Source organism: Poecilia reticulata, chromosome 8 (assembly GCF_904066995.2).
Source record: "Poecilia reticulata chromosome 8, P_reticulata-male-v2, whole genome shotgun sequence".
Lineage (NCBI taxonomy): Eukaryota > Metazoa > Chordata > Actinopteri > Cyprinodontiformes > Poeciliidae > Poecilia > Poecilia reticulata.
Genome location: NC_088837.1, coordinates 24937670 through 24960186, shown reverse-complemented (window position 1 = coordinate 24960186; position 22517 = coordinate 24937670). Strand labels below are relative to the sequence as shown.

The 22517-nt window shown below is 38.9% G+C and overlaps 1 long non-coding RNA gene across 2 annotated transcripts; it reads right to left on the bottom strand.

Annotated features, from left to right (window-relative positions):
- Nucleotides 1-1589: 1589 nt before the first annotated feature.
- LOC103469048 (uncharacterized) lies at nucleotides 1590-21291 on the bottom strand. 2 transcript variants are annotated; one of them, XR_534294.2, is made up of 4 exons: nucleotides 20900-21291; nucleotides 7339-7456; nucleotides 2626-2742; nucleotides 1590-1955 (listed from the first exon to the last, which is right to left on the bottom strand). It is a non-coding gene; the product is annotated as an uncharacterized LOC103469048 (long non-coding RNA). The 2 variants fall into 2 exon arrangements; XR_014088770.1 differs by lacking the exon at nucleotides 20900-21291 and adding an exon at nucleotides 14511-16691.
- Nucleotides 21292-22517: the final 1226 nt, after the last annotated feature.

The following is a 22517-nucleotide window of genomic DNA, read 5'->3' as shown; positions in this document are numbered from 1 at the left end:
TTTTGATATAGCAGTTTCTATTTTTAGAGATTTCTGATGCATTTGCAGCTGCAGATTTCTTAAAGTTGATTCTTTAACATGTTTAAAATTATTTCCAGTTTGAAATATTAATGAGGAAAAACTATTGATTCATCCTATTTGCTCCATACTTTACAAACAGCTGCCATGTACGCGAGACGACTTCTCATTTTTTGCACATGGAAGTTAAAAAAGTAAAAGATTCAGCTTTTAATTTACAGCAACATGAAGATGCTGCACATATTAGTAATTAATAAATGGTCACCTAGAGGAATCTTTCACTAACTTATCCTGAAGATAAAAATGCATATGCGTGTTTTACTGTAAACATTTTTGTATTATTGACGCTCCAACAGCAGGACAGATGTTCAGTTCAGTCTGATCATCAGACCATTAACTTCCTCAGCACTGGTTTCTGCTCCAGGGTTATTTTATGATCATCAATGTTTTATTATTTTATAATCTTTTTAATAAAACAACTTTGCATGAACCAAAGATTGTTGCCTTTTTGATTAAGCCAGTTTTCCTTACAGCTATAATTACGTTAAGCAGCAGCAGCAGCATATGTGCACAGAGGGAGACGGACTGAGAGCGACGCTCCATGGGGAGAAGCAAACGCTGCTGTTCCCGGATTGTTTTAAAAACTATTTCTGAAAAATGCTTTAATATTTACGAGTGGTGAGACTGCAGGGTCCGTAATTAATTAATCGCGTTTTAATAGAAAACTGTACATCAACAAAATAAGCAGCATTTTTAATTCACAAACTCTCTTTGCTTTAGCTCAACAACAGACATGTGTATTGTTTTAGTCTGTTGCTCAGCTTTCCGGGGTTTCAGGAACTCCTGATCGTCCTTTAGAAACTCCATGCAGCAGCTAATGATGTTAGCATTAGCATGAGCTGCGACATGTTTATCATTGAAATGCTTTTTTAGGTTCGAACAGCTTCGCTAACCACTTCTAGCACAACTTGAATAGTTTTCCCAGCATTCAGTCAGATTGGATAGAAGAATAATTGAACTCCAAGTGGATTATAAAGTTCCTGAACCAGCGTTTCCCAACCCTGGTCCTCGAGGCGCTGCATGTTTTAGGCCAGGGGTGGACAACTCCAGGCCTCGAGGGCCTTCAACACACCTGAGTCAAATAATAAGGTTGTTAGCAGGATTCTGGAGAACCTGACTGCACAGAGGAGGTGATTCAGCTATTGGATCCAGGTGTGTTCTACCAGGGAGACATCTAAGAGTTGCAGGACACCGGCCCTTGAGGACCAGGATTGCCCACCCCTGTTTTAGGCGTTACCTTGCTTTAGCACAGGTGATTTCAATTGACAAGTGTTTGCTAAACTGCAATCAGCTGAATCAGGCATATTAAAGCAGAGAAATATCTAAAACATGCAGGGCAGCGTGCCTCGATGACCAGGGTTGGGAAACACTGCCCTTTGACAAATATTATGTTTAGCTGCTTTTTGAAACAGGCTTAATTAAGAACAACACAAAATCTCCTAACTAAAAAAAAACATTTGATTCGGAAACTTTCTGTTTCTCAGTTTCTCAAATTTTAATGGACTGTTGAGGTTAAGAGTTTTTTAAAAAGGGTTTTTTTCCTCTGAAGTCGTCCTGATGAAGATCGCGGCTCTCTGGGAAACTCTCACAATAAAAAAAATAGTTTAAGCTCTGATCCATCCAGGTTTATGATTCAGCTTTTGACGCTCTGCTCTTTTGTATTTGATTTTAATGAGCACGTCTACAGCAGGGTTTAAATCATTAAAACATCTTGATGAAACTCAGCAAAGCTGCTCGCTTCAAACGCTAAAAGGTAAATCTCTGCCCTGAGTAACGCTGACTTTATCAGTTCAGAGTCCTGGATCCGTCTCTGAGCGTAAACGGGTCACGCTGCGCTTCTCCAGGTCTCCTCTCTGTCAGCGATCCACAGCCTTGTTCTGCAAGTAAAAGGTCTGCAGAGTTACAAAGTCAGAAGTCAGAGCCGAAGGGATTTGGTCTTTCCCTGCAGAACATTCGGCTCCTGAACTCTCTGAAATGCCTCGTTTGAAGTCCGGGGCTTTTATTTTCCACGTCGCCATGGAAAACCGTCGCATAATGCCTGCCTGCTGGCAACTTTTCCAAAACTCAAAGAGAAGTCCAGCAGCGATTTAAAGCAGCTATAAAACCGCCTGACTCTGCTTCCTCTGGGCTTTTATTACACTCGAATATATGTGAACATAAACAGCAAACTCATTTTCCTAAATATTCCAGGTTTTCTCTCTTGATTGTAATTCGCTTGTGTCAAGCTGAAAGAAACAGCGGAGGAAAATTACATGAAACAATTAAATATAATTAAGTAAAATAACTCGGCACCGTTGCTCTGGTTTGTTTTGTCTGGAAGGACCAACAGCCTATAAATTTTCTAAGGCTATACAGAGAAAGGATTGGTTGTTGTTTGCTGCCGCTGGCAAAATATACGCGTTTAATTATTTGCACTGATTGCTGCAAGACGTTACACAGTAGAGGCTGGTTTCTCCTTCAGCGGCCTCAGCATTCATTTGATTTTCTCTCCAACTGAGGCAGCCTCCTGAAAAAATCACCTGAAGCTCAATATTTGATTGTCCTCACCTCCATTCTGGACGCAACGCAGGAGAAAACACACCAAGATCAACCAAGCTGCTCCAGAGGTTTTCCATCAACATTCCTAATGGACGGAAATGTATTTCAAGAGAGTCAAGAAGTTATCTGCAAAAGAAAGGAAAAAAAAACTCAAGACTTTCTGTGCCCAACAGGATGGAAACATTTAGTGATACTGATTTTATTATCTATTATCTAATCGATTCTCATCAAGTTAGGAAATAAGCCGGGCTGTACTCGGTTCAAACTAAATAAAACCTGGTGAAAAATAACATTTTAATATGAAATGCAACTTTTTGCACAGCAACAATAATTGAAGAATGAAAATAACCTCAGAGATGTTATTTACTGTTATTTCCACCAGATAAACGCGTCAGAGAGCCTCAGTCTGGCAGTTATCCTCAACTACGGTCGATAATTTAGAATATTAATGAAAAGTTTGTGTAATTCAGTAACTCAGCTTCACTAAAACTACAACATGTTTAGATTAATCTAAAAAAACTTCAATTTAAGAACCTTTGTAGACAGAAAAGGTGGAATAAATTCCAACCAAAAAACTCTGAAGTTTTTAGATTAATCTCAGAAATTTTCTAGGAAAACTGGAGACACTGCTGAGTTTCAAACTTGAGAATTTCCTAGAAAAACAAAGACATTTTGAGATTACGCTCAAAATTTTCTAGAAAATGAAAAAAAAATTCTAAGGTACAAAAGATGAAAATCTGAAAAAAATAAATTTTTCTAGGAAAAACAGAAAATTTTCAGAAAATGATCATACAAGTTTGCAGAGCATTCCGACAAGTGGAATCGCTACAAGTAATTAAACTACATAGAACTGGTTCTTCTAGATGAGAAACCAGTTCTGTATTTCCAGCCATCTGTTATCCATGATCTTCCACTTAGTTATGACTTTATGAAGTAAATCTGTCAGTAGTGTCCATAAAATTAAGCTCTTTCTTTAAACCAAATGCCAAAACTTAAGTTCTTTATAAACAAGAATCAATAAAGAAGCAATAAACAAGAATCTAACAGGAGTTTTTTCACAAATCCTCACAGTTTTCCATCAGAATATATCAAACATTTAAAAAGCAGAGCAAAAGGCGGTGAATCGATTCAAACTACATCCAGATGTTTTGACTAAGGACCTAAAATAGTTTGATCAGAAGCAATTGCAACTTCCCTTCCAGTCACACTGACATCATATTAAACTACCTTGACAAGCACAATATGATTAAAGTGCAAATTTACTCACATTTAGCTTAATTTGCCAGATTCACTCATTGTTCAGGAACGTCGCAGGAGCAAACAAACGTCTGGAAAAAGCAACATGGCCGCCTGCGGGCTTTCATTAAAGGTGAGGCTGCCTTTGGCGCCGGCTGCCCTGATTTGATCTCAGGTTCAATTTGATTTCTGTCTCGCTGTCATTGGTTTAACACTGAGCAGTCCGGTGGGGAGAGCAATGAAGTTAGTAATTCATCTCAGAAAAGGGCAAAGTCAGAGCCAGTCACTCGCTAAATATAATGTGCAGCGGCCAATTCATGGCATCTGGGAACCAGGCTGACCTCTGACCTCTGGCCTTTTTAAAACCATCAAGCTTTGCCAGATGACACGTTTGAATCCCCATATCACCAGGAACGTGTCTGCTGCGAATATGTGGGGGGGGAAACACCAACCTGACGTATTTGGGAGGGAGTAGGAGTGGAAAGCATCTTTTCAACGTTTTCTACAAATAAAAATCTTAAAAGTGTGGCGTGCAAATCAATTCAAAACCCCCGGAGTCGGTTCTTTGCATTTATTATTTCAAGCTGCAAGGAGAACTTCCACCAAGTTTCAAATGTTTTGACTGCAGTTGTCAAAATGTTGAAGGGCATCCACAAAAACAGAGACTGTAGAAGAACCATGGAGCTGGTTCTGTTGGACCTCAGGGCAACATTTGACCCTGCTGACCTTTAGATATTATCAAAGCAACTGGAGAGATGGGCAGGACTCTCTGGTCCAGTACTCAATGGATTTTAAACTTGCATAAAGATCAGGAACTTCTTCATGTCAATAGGTAACTCCTCAATGGAGCGGACAGGAATCACATGTGGGGTACCACAAGGTCCAACCCTCGGACCCCTCTTATTCAAGCTCAGATTATCACCAGCAACGGCATCAGTTACCATAGCTACGCAGATGATACACGTCACCAGGTGACTCTGAACCCATCCAGTCACTGAACAGATGCTCAACTTTCTCCAGCTCAACAGAAACAAAACTAAAGTTATTTTCTTCAGACTGAAAGAGGAGATCAGGTGTCAACAAACTGTTTCAGTTATTACAGCTGGACACTAAAGATCAGGCTGAATTTTTAAGATTTAAAAATTCAGAAATCTGACCCGAGCCTTCAGAGCCACATAGAGACGGTTACAAAGTCGGCCTTCTGTCACCTGAAGAACATCTTCAGGACTAGAGGACTAATGTCCCAGACTTTAAAATATTCCTGTTGGTTTATAAATCACTGAACGGATTAAAAACAAAATGCATTAAAGATCTGCTGTTGTTGAATCAACCTTCCAGACCTCTCTGCAGCTGGTTCTGCATCACCAGAACCAGAACCTGGACCAAACATGGAGAATAAAGCTTTCAGAATAAAGCTTCTATGCACCACAGATCTGGAACAAACTTATGAAACTGTTCCTTTGAGTCATGGCTAAAAGCCAGTTTGTTCAGTTGATTAATAATAATTTATCAATACATTCCATCTATATTTGCTTGACGATTTTTATGATGGCATTTGATAACATGTGATGTTTATTGCTCGTTTCATAATTGGTTATGTTTTTATGGCGTAAAGCACTTTGAACCGCCTTCTTACTGAAACGTGCTAAACGAATAAACTTAAGTAATCAGCTTCACCTCCTGTTATGTTCTGGTTTCTTCCCAGTACATAAAGTCTGCAACTTTCCCCCAAACCTGTTGTGTTTGTTGGTTTCATGGTCAGAAACACAACATCTGCTTTTAGACTAAACACAGCTGGATTCTAGTAACTTCTGGAGGGAATCCCTCAAAGCTAAATCTAAAATAACGGTTATATCAGGACAAAATGTGCTGCAGTTTGAGATGACACTGCAAAAAATTGTTCTATAACGATCTGCGATTTCCAGTCCTGGGAATTCTGAACTGATTCAAAATGCTCAAAATCTAAAATGTGCTGTACATTTTTGTGAGTATTACACATCCACTCAGCTTCTGTATGGTTTTTGAATCAATCGAGTTATTTGTGGAGCATATTTCAGCAACAAGGCAGTTCACATTGTTTTACATCATAAAACAGAAAAATACAAAGTAAAAAACTTAAGAAAACCAGTAAATATTTGACATCAAAATGTTGGTCAATATTTCATTTATTATGTTTAAAAAGCAACTCTAAACAGGTGAGTTTTTAGTCTGGTCTGAATAAGTCTGTCATATATTTTCTTTAAGAAAAACTTAACCCAATACTAGGAATTTAAGTTACAGAATTTTTTAATATAAACTGACTTAAGTAAATGTTCTACTTGTTTACGCTGTCCTTTCCTGTTGTCAGCTGAATAATTTAAAAATAATCTGTAGCCTAAAAATCGTTGAGTCAAATCGTGACCCTAAAAATGATAAAAGATTCGAATCGCCAGACACCAAAAGATTCGAATCTCTACAATAACTCTTCCCGTTTCCTTCTGGTAAAAAATAATTTGAGTTATTTTGCACCAAAGATGTTTTCCAGGAGCCGAAGTGGAGCAGAACCGTCGTCGTGTTTGTTAGGGTCAAATAATTTGTCTCATCTATCAAAACTCCTCTCCTGCTGGGAAGGCGGCGTGCAGCCTGGGGCTCGGCGTGGAGACGGCGATGAGGACCGAGGCGGGGATGGAGGCTTGATTGGAGTGATTGGCACCTGTGAAAGAGGGCTTGGGCAAGTGCAGCGACCATATCAAAGAGGATCAGCTGGGGCACACAGTGACCTGACTGTTATTAGGTGCCAAAATGAAATGGCCGCTCCCCTAGCCCTTCAAGAAATCATTTAACCAGTCACAGCCGGCTGAAATAGCTGCACACACACTGAAAGCCACACGGATACACACTTTTTACAGTAAATGCCAAAAGTTGGTGGTATACATGCTGAGCAACCAGCAGCTGAGTTTCCATTGGCCGTCTGATTGCACATGTTGGCATGTCAAGAATAGATTCCGCCAATTTTGATAAAACGTTTTGCTACGAAGATTTGGCCGCATCAAAAACCCCAATTGACACATGATCAACTGGATGTTGCTACTGGTGGAAACTACGAAGACGGCGATGACAGGAAGTAGATGGAGGATTTACCAATACATGTGATTTTGGTAAATGTCACAAACCAGTAAAGTTTGCTACTGGTTTCTCAAATGTGATGTTTATTTTTGTGTTTTTATAATATAAAGCACTTTGAACTGCTTGTTGCTGAAATCTGAAATACAAATAAGATTGATTGAATACTTGTTCTGTGAACAAACTTATTCATGTGTGATTTTAATTGAGTTTAATTGAGTATTTTAGAAACATCGTAATTGTGAAATTGTGTTTTTTGAGTTTTTTCCGATGGTGCAAATCTGCGTCATTAACGTCGCAGGTTTTGTCCACTGATGTTCGAATGTTTGAACTCCCATCTGGATTTCCGTGTTCAGGTGGTCCGAAGCAAACCGAACCTCTCACCTTTGCTGGCCTGGCGACACGGATCAGCCTGTTGTTCCTCGGCGCGTTATCATCAAAGTTTAATGAGCTCTTCGCCTCGTTAGCTGGCGTCCAGCGAGAGCGTGGAGGCTGCGACTGGCTGGAAGGACAGGCACACAAAGCACTAATCAGACTTTAATGCAGTCAGAGCTGAAGCCCTGTCGAGGTTTTAAATTAAACGGATAATAAACAGCGATGTGAAACACGGCAGCCCGCTGACGGGTCGGAGAGAATCCAGGAAACATAACGGCGACCTTCAGGGATGGACTCTAAATTAGATAATAAAAAAAACCAAAATTCTTTCTCAGAAAATGTAAAAATCGCATCAGAGTGATGGAAAAATTATGTTTTTTAATCCAAAAAGAATGCTTCCACGCTCTGTACAGAATCTCCTCTCTATTTAGTCCGGAGTCCTTTGCATGAATTACTGCATTAATGCGGCGTAGCATGGAGGAGGTTCTGCTGAGGATTTCTTTAGGTCATCTCCATTGTTGGTTCTCTCATCTTTCTCTTGACAACAGATCACAGATCTATGGGGTTTGTTTGCTGGTGTTACCATGGCGATAAAAGTAGGTATGAAATCAGCTTCTCCATAAAGTTTGTCAGTATAAATTGAACTGAAATGTCTCAGTACTGTGTTGACTGTGGATCAGAACCAGCGGGTCGAATGGCTCCTGAAACCATACTTAATATAACTATAGTTTACTTAAAACTGGACTCTGTGCTTTTCCACTCTTTCTCCAGACTCGTGATTTCCAGATGAAATGAAAACTATACTTTCGTCTGAAAAGAGAACTTTGGATCACCGAGCAAAAATCTAGTTCTGGTTCTACAAGCAGCATTTTTTTTCTAACTAATCACGTTTCTTTTTATTATAGTAAAGGGAAAAGTATGTCATTAAGTGTGCGTTCACACCAGTTCTGTTTAGTCCGCTTCAATCAAACTCCAGTCCGTTTGTACAGAAAGTCCGGTTCGTTTGGGGAGGTGTGAACATATTCTGATGCGAAACAAAAGAGCAAACTCTGGTCTGCCTAAAAACCCCAGTGTTAATTTGGTTGAAGTGAACTCTATGCGGTTTGAATGCAGATGTGAACACCAAGTGGACCGGAGACCGCGCCCAAAGCAGGAAGTGAACTACAGTACAGGGCATTCTGGGTAAACACAACCAACGTACAACCTTTGTCTTCAGGCCTGTCAACATGGATGTTGAAATTATTATTAAACAGTCATAATCAGTTTATATAAGTGATAAAAGCTCATAAAGTTAGTGTCAGAGTTGGTTTATGGGGGAGGTTGAGACGGACTCAGTTTGTTCCCGATGCGGCTGCATCCTAATCAGACGTCCGTCAGCCTGTCCTTCTGAAGCGGCGATCACATTGTTGTTGATAAAATGAAAAAGGTTTGATCCAGATCTTAATGCAACTGGTGGATATGTACAGTGAAAACTGGTAAATGATACATTTGAGCTTATTTAAAGCTGCTTTATAACAACGCTGTAAATCCATTTTCCTCTCTCAATTCCAAACTTTAGGATATAGCAGCATTTCTTTCAGCCAAATTAACAATAAAACAATTAATTAATTGGATTTCAGGGAATTCATGTTTCACAGAAAGACAGACAAACTACAACTAAGGACTGCCTGGGTATTTTTGGCTCCTGGACTCGTTTTGAAATAGATGATTAGACATTATAATTATGTCAAATGTTGGTGCTTTCACATTAAATGTTAAAAATGATAAACATTTTGGTCCAGACTCGGGGTTTTTATCCGGCAGATGGAACGACTTCATCCTCAGTGAGGCGGGAGCCGAAAATAAGGCAAAACTTTGACATCCAAGACGGATTTTTATGGGCAGAATTATTGACCAAATGGTGCAGAAAGCTGAAAAACTTTCCCAAAACTTCTCCGCTTTGTGCGGCCAGTCAGGAAATCTAAAAATGGAGCGGTTTAATTTGTTCCACCAACAAAAAGTTTCACTGAAGAACTTCCAAAACCATTTCTCCGTAGCAGAAGGAAGACGTGACTTTTAAATTTTAGAGACTGCAATAATGGGAGAAGAAGAAGAAGAATGTGCGGCTGTGCTGTGTGCTCCATCTGCAGCTCATCAGCCGTGTCTCTCTGAGCGTTTCCTCATTTGTTGTGTCACCACGTCGGCCCCCTGGAGGGAACGCTTCACTCATGACTTCCATTGTTGTGTCTCGGCGGTCCTTTGCCCTTTGCACAAACATATCGATCACTCCCACCCCCAACGCCCGTTTCCTCACCTTTTCTGTCCTGGGCTAAAAATACATTTTCACAACCAATTCGTGTCACCGATGACCACCCCCAATCTTCCCTCCTTCATCCTCTGACCCTCCTTCTCCAGCTTTAATCCGTTTGATATTTCTGTCTGAAATGTTTGTTTCTCCAGAAATCCATGTCGCGACCTCGAGGCTCGCGAAGCAGCCCGAAGATATCATTGTTTTTATTTCGAGGTCAGATGAGCTCTTATGCTCAGCGAAAACCCACAAATGTGCCATCTTAAAATAAATGCTGATTGCTGCGTTATTGGTTTCCTTTAGCTCATAAAAACACGACAGCCTCTAGATGTTTACAGAGCCGGCCACTTTACAGGGGTCAATAAAAGGAAATTGCTGCTCAAAGAAGCTCTGGGAATGTGACTTAAAGACATACACCTCAAACAATGAGCTAATCTAAACAGCAAATAAACAGCCTCACAGCAGTCCGCTGCAGAGCAGGGAAACCAAATCAGGCTTGTTCAGCATGCAGAGCCAACGTAAAACCAAAGGAACCAGTCTGACAGGCTCTAAAATGGTTCAAATCTAGAGTTTATAAAAATAATTTTACTGTTCATTAAACCAAAATAAAGAAACAGTAAAAAAATAAATAAATACGCCATGAAATAACAGCTTTTTCTGCCTGATTTGATCAGTTTTTCACATCATTGTGGGGGAATTTTAGCACTGCGTTTTTTCCCCTTTTTCTGACAATTTCTCATTTTCTGCAAAAATACTAAACGTTTGCTTGGGATTTCAGAGACATGTTGTCAGTAGTTCATACAACAAAAGAAAAATGTTCATTTTACTCAAACACGTACCTTTAAAAAGTAAAACCAGAGAAACCAATAATTTTAAGTGTCTCTTGAGCTGTAAGCTTAGGTTCTCATCTATTCATTAAAGTCTAAGTCAAGTTTATTTGTACACCACGTTTCAGTAACAAGGCAGTTCAAAGTGCTTTACACCATAAAAACATAACACCAATTATGAAACAAGCAATAAACATTTACTTTATCAAATGCCATTATCAAGTAAATATAGTGATCAATGTTCCAATTATTATGAATCAAAGGTAACTGCAAACAGGTGGATTTTTAGTCGTGATTTAAAGGAACTCAGTGTTTAAGTAGTTTTTTAAAGTCTATTCTCTGAGCTTTTAGGCAGAACTGTTTCAGTAATCAAATAAAATTCATAGATGAGTTTCTCTAGACCTTCCTCAGACATTAGTCCTTTAATCCTGCAAATGTTCTCCAGGTGATAGAAGGGCGACTTTGTAACTGTCTTTATGTGACTCTGAATGTTCAGGTCAGAGTTCAACTGCTCCCAGATTTCAGCCTGATCTCTAGTTTCCAGCTGTAATAACTGAAGCTGTGTATTGATTCTAGATTGTTCCTCTTTAGGTAGATGATAAAAACTTCAGTTTTGTTTCTGTTCAGCTGGAGGACATTAGAGCAGATCCACACATTTATCTGTTCTAAGCATCTGTTCAGGTTTTGGATGGTGACAAACTAATCCAGAGACATCAACGGAGTTATGGAAACTAATCCTATTACTTGCACTGCAAAAATACCTAATCTGACCAAGTATTTCTGTTTAGTTGTGCAAATATCTTAATACACATGAAATAAGACAAAACAAACTTACAAGTTTTAAGTTTTAAGTAAATAATGCCTTGATTTTGATGAAAAGGTTTTAGTTTCTGTCCAGGGTGAATCCGGCTTCTCGCCTGTTGACAGCTGGAGAGGCAAAAGCACACCTCCAGACCCCGATGGCTGTAAGAAAACGGACGGATGGATGGATGGCAGATAAATTTGCTTATAACAAGACCATTTCCCCATGATAAAAGTGAAATAATTTGCCAATGGAACTAGAACTTTTCTTCAAAATCAAGGAATTATTTACTGAAAACAAGCTTCTGTATCCATCTGAAAAGCTACTTTTATGTTAGTTTTGTCTGAATTTGCTATTTGCACTAGAAACTAGATTAAAAAAATCTTGTGTTTTTCCAGTGTGAGTTATTGGGATAATATAGATGTTAAATAGAAAGGGTCCCAGGACTGAACCTTGTGGTACTCCAAAAGTCTGCTGGGAATGGAGGAAAAAGTGTTTGTTATTTTTCCAGAGCAAATAAAACGCCTTTCATTCAGATGCAGCTTTGACTTAGCCTCTCCAGATTTAGTTTGATCTTTTTCTAACTGTCCTGTCATGAACTTTAACCTTTAATCTGCTAACTGAGACATGTAGAGACTGAGGGCGTCTGGTCGTTTCTCTGAGCTTCACGCTTTGACCTCGGGATAAATCTGCTGGGACGTCCACTCTGGGAAGACTGACAGCTGTCTGGACACGCTTCCCTCTTGGGAATAATCCGTCTGTAGGATATTGGACTTCGGATAAACTTGATCTGTAGAACTCGGCTTGTGTTTTCCATCCTAATGCTGCCTTTTCCTTGTAAGGCAGCATTTTCTTGTTCTGCTTTTTAATCTTGTTACAGATTTTCTACACTTTCGCACATTTAATAACCTGGTGAAGCCCAGATCTTTAGTATTTATCCTGGTATTTAGGGTTTGTGGCCTCAATGTTTGGTCTCAACTCAGGAAAATTAAAACATCCCTTATTTCTCTGCAGTTTATTACATCCATTATATGCATAAAATTAAAGATATAAATAAAATAAACTGCAAAATTAACTTTGACTGGTGTATTCTGCTAACATTGGACATATTGTTGGATACACGTGGAGACGGATACGGCGTCAATCATTCCTGTTGGTGAGAAAAGTAAACCAAACAAATATCCAAAAGACGTTTAGTGGCCCAGAAAAACAGAAGAAAACTGAAGAAGAAGAAAAGTGACCAAAGGTTAAAGGTTACATTTTGGGATGGGTTTTTATTTTATGTTTTTTGTCCTGTTAACTCATTTTGAAATTTGTGTTTCTAAAATCTGTTCATCATAAACTCTGAATGAACAGCCCGTTGCCATGGCAATGAATGACTGAATCCAGATCAGCACTCAAAATCTGTTTTTTTATTTATTTTTAATTAATGTACATGGGACCGCTGTTTTCCTTGATTTACAGTTTTTTTAGATTCTGGGATTTTTAAAGCAGGTGTGTCCAAACTTTTAGTTATTTTTCTACTCAACAAAAAACTAAACAGGCTGTAATAAACAAAGTAGCCAGATATTTTGTTCTTGAAAAGGGATTGTTAAATGATTATAAATCTAAAACTTAAAAAGAGAGTTTTGCAGGTTTGCATTACTAAAAGACGTTTTGCAAATTTTCCAGTTATCAACTGGGAAAAAAATGAGTAATAAAATCAGGACTTCTTTCTTTTGAAACGCTTGCTGCATTTAGCCAAATTTATTTAGCTATGGCAGCAGGAAAATCAACTTTTGAGTAAAAGTCATCAGATGTATTCAGAGAACGTAAAGTATGATTATTTAACAACAAATAATTGATGGTTTTACCAACATTTTTTACTGTAAGATTTTACTTTGCCCTATTTAAAAATAGAAAGTCTCATTTACTTCAAACAGCTGTGCAGCATCATTGTTGAATTAACGTCAAAGGCCACACAGAGTCAGGCCAGGTGCAGCACATGGCCCTCGCGCCACACTTTGGACACCCCCGATCTGAAGGGTTAAGGAATCTCTGGTAACTCTTTATTTAGAAGGGTGTGCAAAAGACTGACATGACACATAACACCTGTCATGAATATGAAGGAGTCTTCAGAAATGTTTATTATAATGACATTTTAATGCAAAGTTGCATTAAAACTTCCAATAAAAGTGTCATTATTTACTAAATGACCTGTTTATAACAGGTTTTATGTCACATCTATGTCATTTTTATGCACTCTTCTTCTTCAAAAAAAGTTAGTTTGATAAACAGCATCTCGCTTGGGGCCCTCAGAAAGCTAGAAACGGCCCTGCTAATATGCATAAGCATGAAAAAAGGCGCTCTTTCTTTTTCCTGTGATCTAAAAAAAAGAAGTGTTTTTTAAGTCTGCTCAGGTTCCCTCTTTGCAACGAAATCATTCCTGTGATCCTCTTATCTCTTTGACAAGACTCACAAAAACAAGTGGGAAGGTCACCCCAAAGACGCCGCTTTACTCCTGATAGAGCAACTTTCATTTGTCTCAAGTGCCACAAATAATGTTTAGATCAGCGGCCGCCGCGTGGCGCCGCCGTGCCAGAGGCGTTTAGAAGGTTACGACGGCAGGGCCGCAGCTGAAGCGCCTCCGTCCGAGGTGAGCGGCGCCTGATGGCCGCCGCCGTCTGTTCCTGCAGGTACTTAAAACTGGATGATGAAGGAAACAGGCGGCCACACAGAACGGAAGCCAATAATATCCAAATAAGATGATCCTGCTGAACGCTGAAGAGTCAGAGGAGGAAAATATGGATTGTCATTGTTTTAGTGTAACTAAAGATGATAACATGTCATTAAATGATGGGCAGACGACCCAAAAGCTGTACTAAAGTAAGAGTAGCACAACTTTAACATGTTTTTACTCAAGTAAAAGTAAAAAGTAGCCAACCTGCCAAGAAATTACTCAAGTAAGAGTAAAAATTTTTTTGGTATTTTATAAAATTACATAATTGGACTGATCAAATATAAAATAAGTGAACATTTTGGTATTTTAAGTACCTACATGACAATTATTTGTACAAGAAAGAAAAAATACATTCAGGCAAATTTTTTTTTTTCCAAATCAGTTTCTTTCAATATAAAACTTATGAAACTTTAACAAAAACTGCGGGTGTGTCATGTTTGTTTTCAGAGAATCCAGAAATTTCACTCAAGTAAAAACAGAAAGTATATCGCAGTAAAAAGTAATTTTTTCAGAAACGTTACTGAAGTAAATGTAAGTAGTTCCTACCCGTCTATGACGATGTGCTGAAGGCCGAGCTCAACAGTGACAGCCGCCAATGTAGAAACGGGGGAAAAACATTCAGTTAAAAAGTCGACAACATATTAAATCTGATCGCGCTGTAACGAAAAGCGAGTCGTGATAATAATAAGCTCTGATGGGGCCACTCTTATGGCCCATCGATTTCCAATAGCTGAGATCATAGAAAGCTGGGGGGGTAATTACACTGTGCAAGCAGAGGTCGTCCTGAGCAAATATCATTATCATCAGATTAGAATGAAAGGCTGGCGCGGGTCGAGCGCACGCGGGTGAAGGAGACCCAGAGGAGACGCTTCTCAGCACACATTTCTGACCCTTCATCTGTCTCAATGTCCCCGGCTCGCTCACAGCTCCCCGGGTCAGCCCTACATCACACTGACATAAACAAGAGGGGGGTGGCAGGTCAGCAAGGCGCGGCCATTAATCAGCCCGAGACAAGGCATATGATGAGAGTGATACCTCAGAGTAGCAAGCAGATAAACAAGGTGACAACGCCGAGAGGAGAGCGGCGGCGGTGGCGGCTCTGAAGCAGAACCCGGCCAGCGCCGGCTCGGGAAAGAAAAAGAAATTATTCAGAAACGCGTATGAAAAAAGTTATCTTATTAAATTCAATTTGACATTTTTCTATGTGTTTGGAAAGCAGCATCAGGTAAATAAAGTTAGATTAGTTTGAACTGGGGTTTGGTTGTTAAATACATGAGAAGCGTTTGATCTGCTACTCTAAACAATAATGTTAATAAATAAAACCAGGATTAGATTCAATCACCAGGAAATGAGGGTTAAGTTGCTTCATTTCCCAACTCTCCTCTGAACAAATCACAAATTTAAAGAGGATTTATTTTTCTTAAAAATCCCAAACAGCCTGTTTTTTTGACAATAATTTAGTTTTTTGGTGACTGGAAAATGAGCCAATTGTTTAGTCACATTCAATTGGCAATGTGCCGTTACCTAGCAACCAAAGCTGAGCTCCAGCATATCTGGTCAGCTGGTTTTACCTCTGTATTCACTGTACAATGGCTGCTGGAAAAGAGAAGTGTTTTGTTGTTGACTTATCATCCAGAAACCACTTCAACCAATCAATCAAGTCCATTTGTACAGCACATTTCAGCAACATGGCAGTTCAAAGTGATTTGGTTGTATTGGCAACCAAAACTGTAACATTTGTTACAATTTTTAACGGTTGTAGGATTTCTCTTTTGTCGTTAGTGAAAGACCATACGTCATTTCTACCGTTAGTGCTAGATTCTCGCGTTGTTTGGTTGTGTCTACCCAGAATGCCTTGTGTTGTAGTCCACTTCCTGTTTTTGGAGCACATCCGTTCAACTTCAAACGAACTTAAGTTTCCAGGTGAACCAGAGTTCGCTTTTCAGGTTTGCATCAGAGTTGGATTACACACTCACATCTCCACAAACCAACCAGAAAAACAAACTAGAGTTGGATTGAAGTGGACTGAACAGCTCTTGTGTGAACGCACCATCAGTCACGGCTTAGAGGGGTCTCTGGGGTTCACCGTAAACTTTCGCTTGGTACTCCCTTCCTCCAGAGCAGAGATCCTAGGCAGCCCGGCAAGAGGTCAGGAGTGCCACAGTGATGAGTCCCTGATGTCTCTATCTGTGCAGCTCAGCGTGGGAGCTGGCCCGAGCCACCTGCATTAACATAAACAAGGCGGACTGCTGGGGTCCGCCTGTCAGGCGCTGTCACTGTGGAGGACAGAGGAGAGACGCCTCTGCATTAACCTCCAGGCTTATCTCACTCTCTGTGCGTTCCACAAAAAAGTGGGGATTAGTGCTCAGTCAGGAATTGCTTTTGGGTCCTTGTCACTCCGGCACGATTACTGAACTCCCTCTTCTATACTCACACTATTATTTTCATCTCCCTCTTCCACTCTTCCCAAACGGAGGGAATCCCTGAGGCTTAAGCATGGCAACCCAGCGGGTCTGAGCTGCTTTGATTTTTGGTGTCACCTTCGGTGAGGAGAAGTTCTCCCTGCTGTGATTTTTTACCTTTCCTTCAGCCATTTTAATACATCTGTGCAGTACGATGACACAAAAGGCTAAATTGATGCTTTTTGGTGGGAGAGCATCAGACTCTTTGGAATAAGGACAAACACACTGAGGACTCTTTGCTTTGAACCACAAAGATTCGTTTTTATGCAATAAGAAAAAGAAATAAATTCATCTTTCAGTCACTGCAAAAACACAAAATGTCACCAAGTATTTGTGTAAATATTTCTAGTGCAAATATCTCAGCACACTTGAAATAAGACAAACTAACTTACAAGAAACTTTTCAGCAGGATACAGGATTTTAAGTCAGTAATTATATAATATTGATGAAAAAGTTCCACTGCCAGACTATGTGACTTATAACGACATTTTTCCTGTGCTGTAAGTTAATTCTGCGAATTGAGCTAGAACCTTTTCATCAATATTAAGAAATTATTGACTTAAAACAAGCTCATATTCATTGCTGAAAAGTTACTTCTAAGTTAGTTTTGTCTTATTTCAAATGAACAAAGTTATTTGCAGTAGAAACTAGACAAAAATACCTGGTAAGATTTTGTGTTTTTGCAGTGCACAGATCATACGTGACGATACGAACGTAGACTTTTAAAATGTTCTTCACCTCCCAGCTCGGTTTTTACACATACAACATGATTTCACTTTACTCCAGCTTCTGTAATATTTCCAAATAACATCACATAATGTGAAAATGGAACAGTTTAGAAACGGTTTACATTTTCTTTCCTTGTTGGTTGGACCGAATAGAAAAGAATAAAAACAGCTTTTATTGTCACAGAGGGGAAATTCATGTGCAGGAACAGCAACAGGTAGATATGTTAACACAAAAAAGTTATTAAAAGTGTTAAAAACAATACATAAAAAGCAAGATTAATAATAACAATAACATTTATAATAATAATGTTAATAATGTGCAGTTATTGCAATAAAAATATCAGACTCGCTATCCAAGTGAAGTACAATGAACATTGAAAAAGACATCTTTTACAATTGTTAAATAAAAAAACTGTTATGAATCTGCTGTGTGTTCTGATGATTTGGGGGCTTTAAAAATTTGTCTTTATTTAATCTTAATTCAAAAAAACCATAGAGTTATAATTGAACCTGAAACACAGCAGACATCAGATCTATGTAACGAGAAAACATTTGAACTTCGAACAAAGAGCTGGACGTAGAAACGCAGCTGCTATAAAGAAACTATAGAAACTGAAAGCTGAGAGGATTCAGGCTGACTTTCAGAAAAACATAAAGAAAAGATTTTTCATTTTATTCCAAGGTTGAAAGCTTGTTATTAAACTTTGCATTTTAGAAGACTTATTGATTCTCAGTTGGTCTAAAATTAAATGGGAACGACGGAACGTGACCTTTCTTTCCTGAACCTTTTCTCCGTCTGCAGCGGCAGAAGGACTTTCTTTCTCCTGCCGTTACTGTATTTGCTGAGCGTATTCTTGACATCTCGGCCTTGGTGATGTCCAACACAAAGGAGGCGCACACTCCGCCGCTCCCAGCAAGGATGGAGCGTGAAAAGGAAAGGCGCTTCGCTTTGTGAGCCGAGGGCTGTCTAGCTAACTGACAAGAAACTTAAGATGGTCGAGTTCTGCTGCTTTCTGGACTCAGTTCGCATCCAGCAGTGATATTTCATCTGCGATTCAACACTGAGTGAATTTAAAGCTGGTATTGATGATAATGATCCAACACTCAAAAACACTTCATGTGTCTGGAAAATCTAAAAACAAATGGGCTTTATTCTAAGTTATGTATTTTAAAGTACAGTGAGATATCATCCTCGTTTACTGTCTGCTATTTTAGACAGAAGACAATCATAGAAACTAATAAAAAAGAAAGAAAATGAATTAAGTAATAACTCTACTGAATTAACCCTACTATAAAATAAAGCTTGCATTCTAATAGTCATTACAAAAATATATTAATTTGAAAATATTGACCATATTTGAAGCTTTCCATCATTTACATGTTTCTGGTCTTTCCTTCTAACTAAAATCAGCCAATCAGAGCCAGGAGGCGGGTCTTAGCGCTGTCAATCACACACTGGTGCGGCACTGCTCATTCCCCGTTCTCTAGAGAGTTAGCAAATGCTACCTAGTGCTCTAGATAGTTAGCATGGGAACCACTGACGGCGGATAAATGTGAGTTCATGAGAGTGATTGACAGCGCTAAGACCCGCCTCCTGGCTCTGATTGGTTGTTTTTGGTGCATTTCTTCAGATAGCAATATGAGCTCAATTAGGACGTGGAGGAGTTGGATCTTTTCACAGATTATCTCTCATAAACTAAACTCACAAAATGCTGACATTTTTGACAAATATGTAAAATATAAACTGCAGCTTTAAGGAACAGTGGCATATTTGCTGTTTTCCCATAAGATACATTATCCAAATGACTGAAGTATATAAAGTATTGCTACTGTAACTTCAGAATCGATTCTAAAGCATAAGGATCTGGTATCAGAGGTTTTGATATTTCAGTATCATTCTGTACATCACCAGCTTCCAGAGCTGCAGACAAAATCCATACGGCAGGACCTGAAGGCCTAATCAAACTCAGAGCAAGAGGGGAGCCAATAACTGCTTAATTACTAATGAGAATAATGACAATAATAATCAGACGGCTCTGCAGCCAGCGTGGCGGAGAGGCAGAGGCACACCGAGGGAGATCTGCCTCCAAGCAAGGCAGCAATTAGAGCAGAAGCTGAGGAGGCAGCTAGTGGCAAAGACTTGAGATGAGCTGCAAAACACCGACTCAGAGTTGTCCAACACCTCTTCCTCCGCAGCATCATCATCATCAGCTGCTGCTGCTGACAGCACCGCCTTTCATTATGGGAGTCCTGCATGTGTGGAGATCTGGGGAAACTCGCATGAAAACCCGTCGACTCGCAGCACGACAAAGCTTCCTGAACTGCTGCCGCCTCGGACTGTTTTCAGCCAACTGATGAAATATTTATTTTACAATTTTATGATTTAGTACAAATCACAACAGTACAAAGTCTATTCTTTCCTAGATGTATACAAATGTGGTTTGAAATTAAAGAAGCAAACTATGAATCAAAAGTTATTTTAGTTAACTAATGAAATAGAAACTTGAAAAATTGAGAAAACATATTGTCAATAACTGAAATAAATAAAAACAGTAATTAATGGAGAAAAACAATAACTAACTGGAACTATATTGGGCTTTTATAAACTAAATGTTTTTTATAAAGCTGTGCTTTTATAAACTAACTAAAACATACTGAAATTATAGATATAATATTCTTTGTTTTCGTGTTTATGAATATATTTATTAGCTTTTCAAACTGATGTGAAATTGTTTTTTTTTCTCCCACACAGTTTACATCAGTGGTCAGAAGTTGGGATAAAATGCCAGAATCAGTTGGTTGTTCAACTATAAGTAATTTTTCAATTACTCTGAGTATTAATTACCTAATCAATGCAAACATATTCTCAATAAAATACTTGTCTTTGACCTTTTTCAACTAAACTGCTAGTATAACTAAACAAGATTTAACTACTAATAACTAATTAAAACCACCAAATTCACAATAAAAACTGATTAGAAAAACAAAAAGTCACAACGAAATAAAACTAAGAACTATAATGAAAATTATTTAATTATTTTTCATTATAATCCTGCTATAAATTAAGAGACGTCAGGACAAATATTAAAAACAATTGTACTTCGGTATTTGTGAGGTATTGTGAGGAGTTAAAAGTTTTTAAATTCAAAAACATATATAAAAATCCGTTGAAAAACAAATACAAAAAGGTTTGATAATGATTTATTTCCAGATTTGGCTGGAATTCCTTGAAATTAAAGATATTGACCTTTGCAACTAACTTCACTTAATCATTGGAGGCGCCGTGATGGGCGTCAGAAGTGACGGACGTTATTGAACAGAGCAACAGAAATTACTAATAATTGTTTTTCAAAGTTGTTTTTCCCAGTTTATTCGTGGCTTCTACTTAGTCGAGCTCCTTTGTCTGTGAACGTAACACACCTGATTGGAGCTCATAAACGACCGTATTTATAAAAGTTTAAATAGCTCAGAAACAAACTCATACTTCCTCCCTCCTGAGGTGTTGATCAAATGACCGACGTTGCCTGAATTCACACCATATGATTTATATTTTCCTGACACCGCAGCAGACTTAACGAACAAAAACCGAGATGCTAACCGATTGTTTCCATACATGCTAGGCTACATGACGGTGGTACGGCACCGTCTCCATGGTTACCTGCGTACCTTCTCCATAATACAATTTTTTTTTTATTTCTTTGTAATCATACTTACATATGAAGTATGTGAATGTTAATCTTCTTACCTTGTAAAAAAGTGTTTGCAGCAAATTCACGTTTACGCCGAGGGCTGCCGGTCTTTATGATTGACGGCTGCTATCCATCACCACCGGATCTTTCCTCATTTAAAGTTATAAAATAAAATGATAAGTTTGGTTTTCATTGTTGTCTGTTTATGGAGAAAACCCCGCAGCGTCCTGTGACTATTTTTAAAAGTGAACTCAACTGAACAGAAGCGATATTAGGTTACAGATGTCTGTTTTTACACTTCCTTTAAAAGGAGGCATTGCTTGTTTTAACGTCTGTAATGGCGGAATGGGCGGAGTTCTGGAGAGCGTGACGTCACGCGCAAACGATCAATAAAAAATTATTTATGTGTAAGAAAGTGAAGATATAGTGAACTGTGTGTTTTTGCCATTGACAGGAATTCAAATATTGTTTATCTATTTCTGTAGTAGTTTCAGTGTTGAGTTTGGTTTTATTTTCACTTGTGTATGGAAAGGTTAAATATGACAGAAAAATAAATAAATATTGAAATTCCGGTTTCACGTCACTGGCGGCTGCCATGTTTACTGACCCTCCTCCTCTTCCTCCTCCTGGATCCAGCTCTCAGTCAGCACAGCGTCAAACGTGGGAAACACTCAATTTCTGTAATAGCTTGAAATGGAGTAAATATCACTCACCCCCCTGCATTTGTTACTCATTCAGCCCCGTTATCACTTGCTGCCTAATTTCCTGGTGCTCTGACAAAGGCAGAAGGCGTTTCCATGGAGAGGAAACCCTTGCGGTTTTTCGTGCTCCTCTCAGCTTGGCGCTCTGTTCATTTCACAGCAATTATCCTGAGTCATTCCACACATTCTGCCACAGAAACTCAAGGGAAGGACCTTTCAGCTAATTGCTTTCAAATGGAAATAAAAAAAATAATAATCACCCGGCTACTTTGTCAAAATGACTCTTGGTATGCAGCGTTTGGTTGGGGAAATTGATGTGGGATTCCTTTTAATGTCCCATTTACAACGGATGACTCTCTATTTTCAGATAAAAACATTTTGGGGTGAAGTCCTGACACTGTAAACCCTCATGCTTTAGCTAAGTACTTCCTTTAACCTCCACAGGTCTATTTTTGTTCGAGCAGGAGTGGGGCTGTGCTGTGAAATTATGTTTTGAATGGATATAAATGCTGCTATTCATTACAGAATTAATATTTAATGTGTGTTTCAGTTGGTTCTGTCTTCACACACTCACAACCTCATTTATCATCTGGGTTATGTGACTTTTTACTCCAGTCAGGAAGTAAAAATAGAGCTTACAGTAATTAAAAAGGAGCCGAGTGTAGGAACAAACAATCCGTCATGAATTATCCGACATCTTCAGCTCAAATGTTGGAGAAACACACATTATTGGAAGTGGGAAAAGCTTTAAAAATGTAGAAATATGGCTGCAGGTGGGGAGATTGGGTAATGATGCCCTGGAGCTGCAGAGACAGAAGTTTTACGCAGCAGATAGATGAGCTGCAGACTGCGGAGGTCTCCTTTAAACGCCTTTATAGAGCTGCTGAGAGCTGGGGACAGCTACTGAAGAACTATATGGAAAAACCAGTAACTTCCCACTGGAGCTGGAACCAAGTCATCATTTTACACAGGT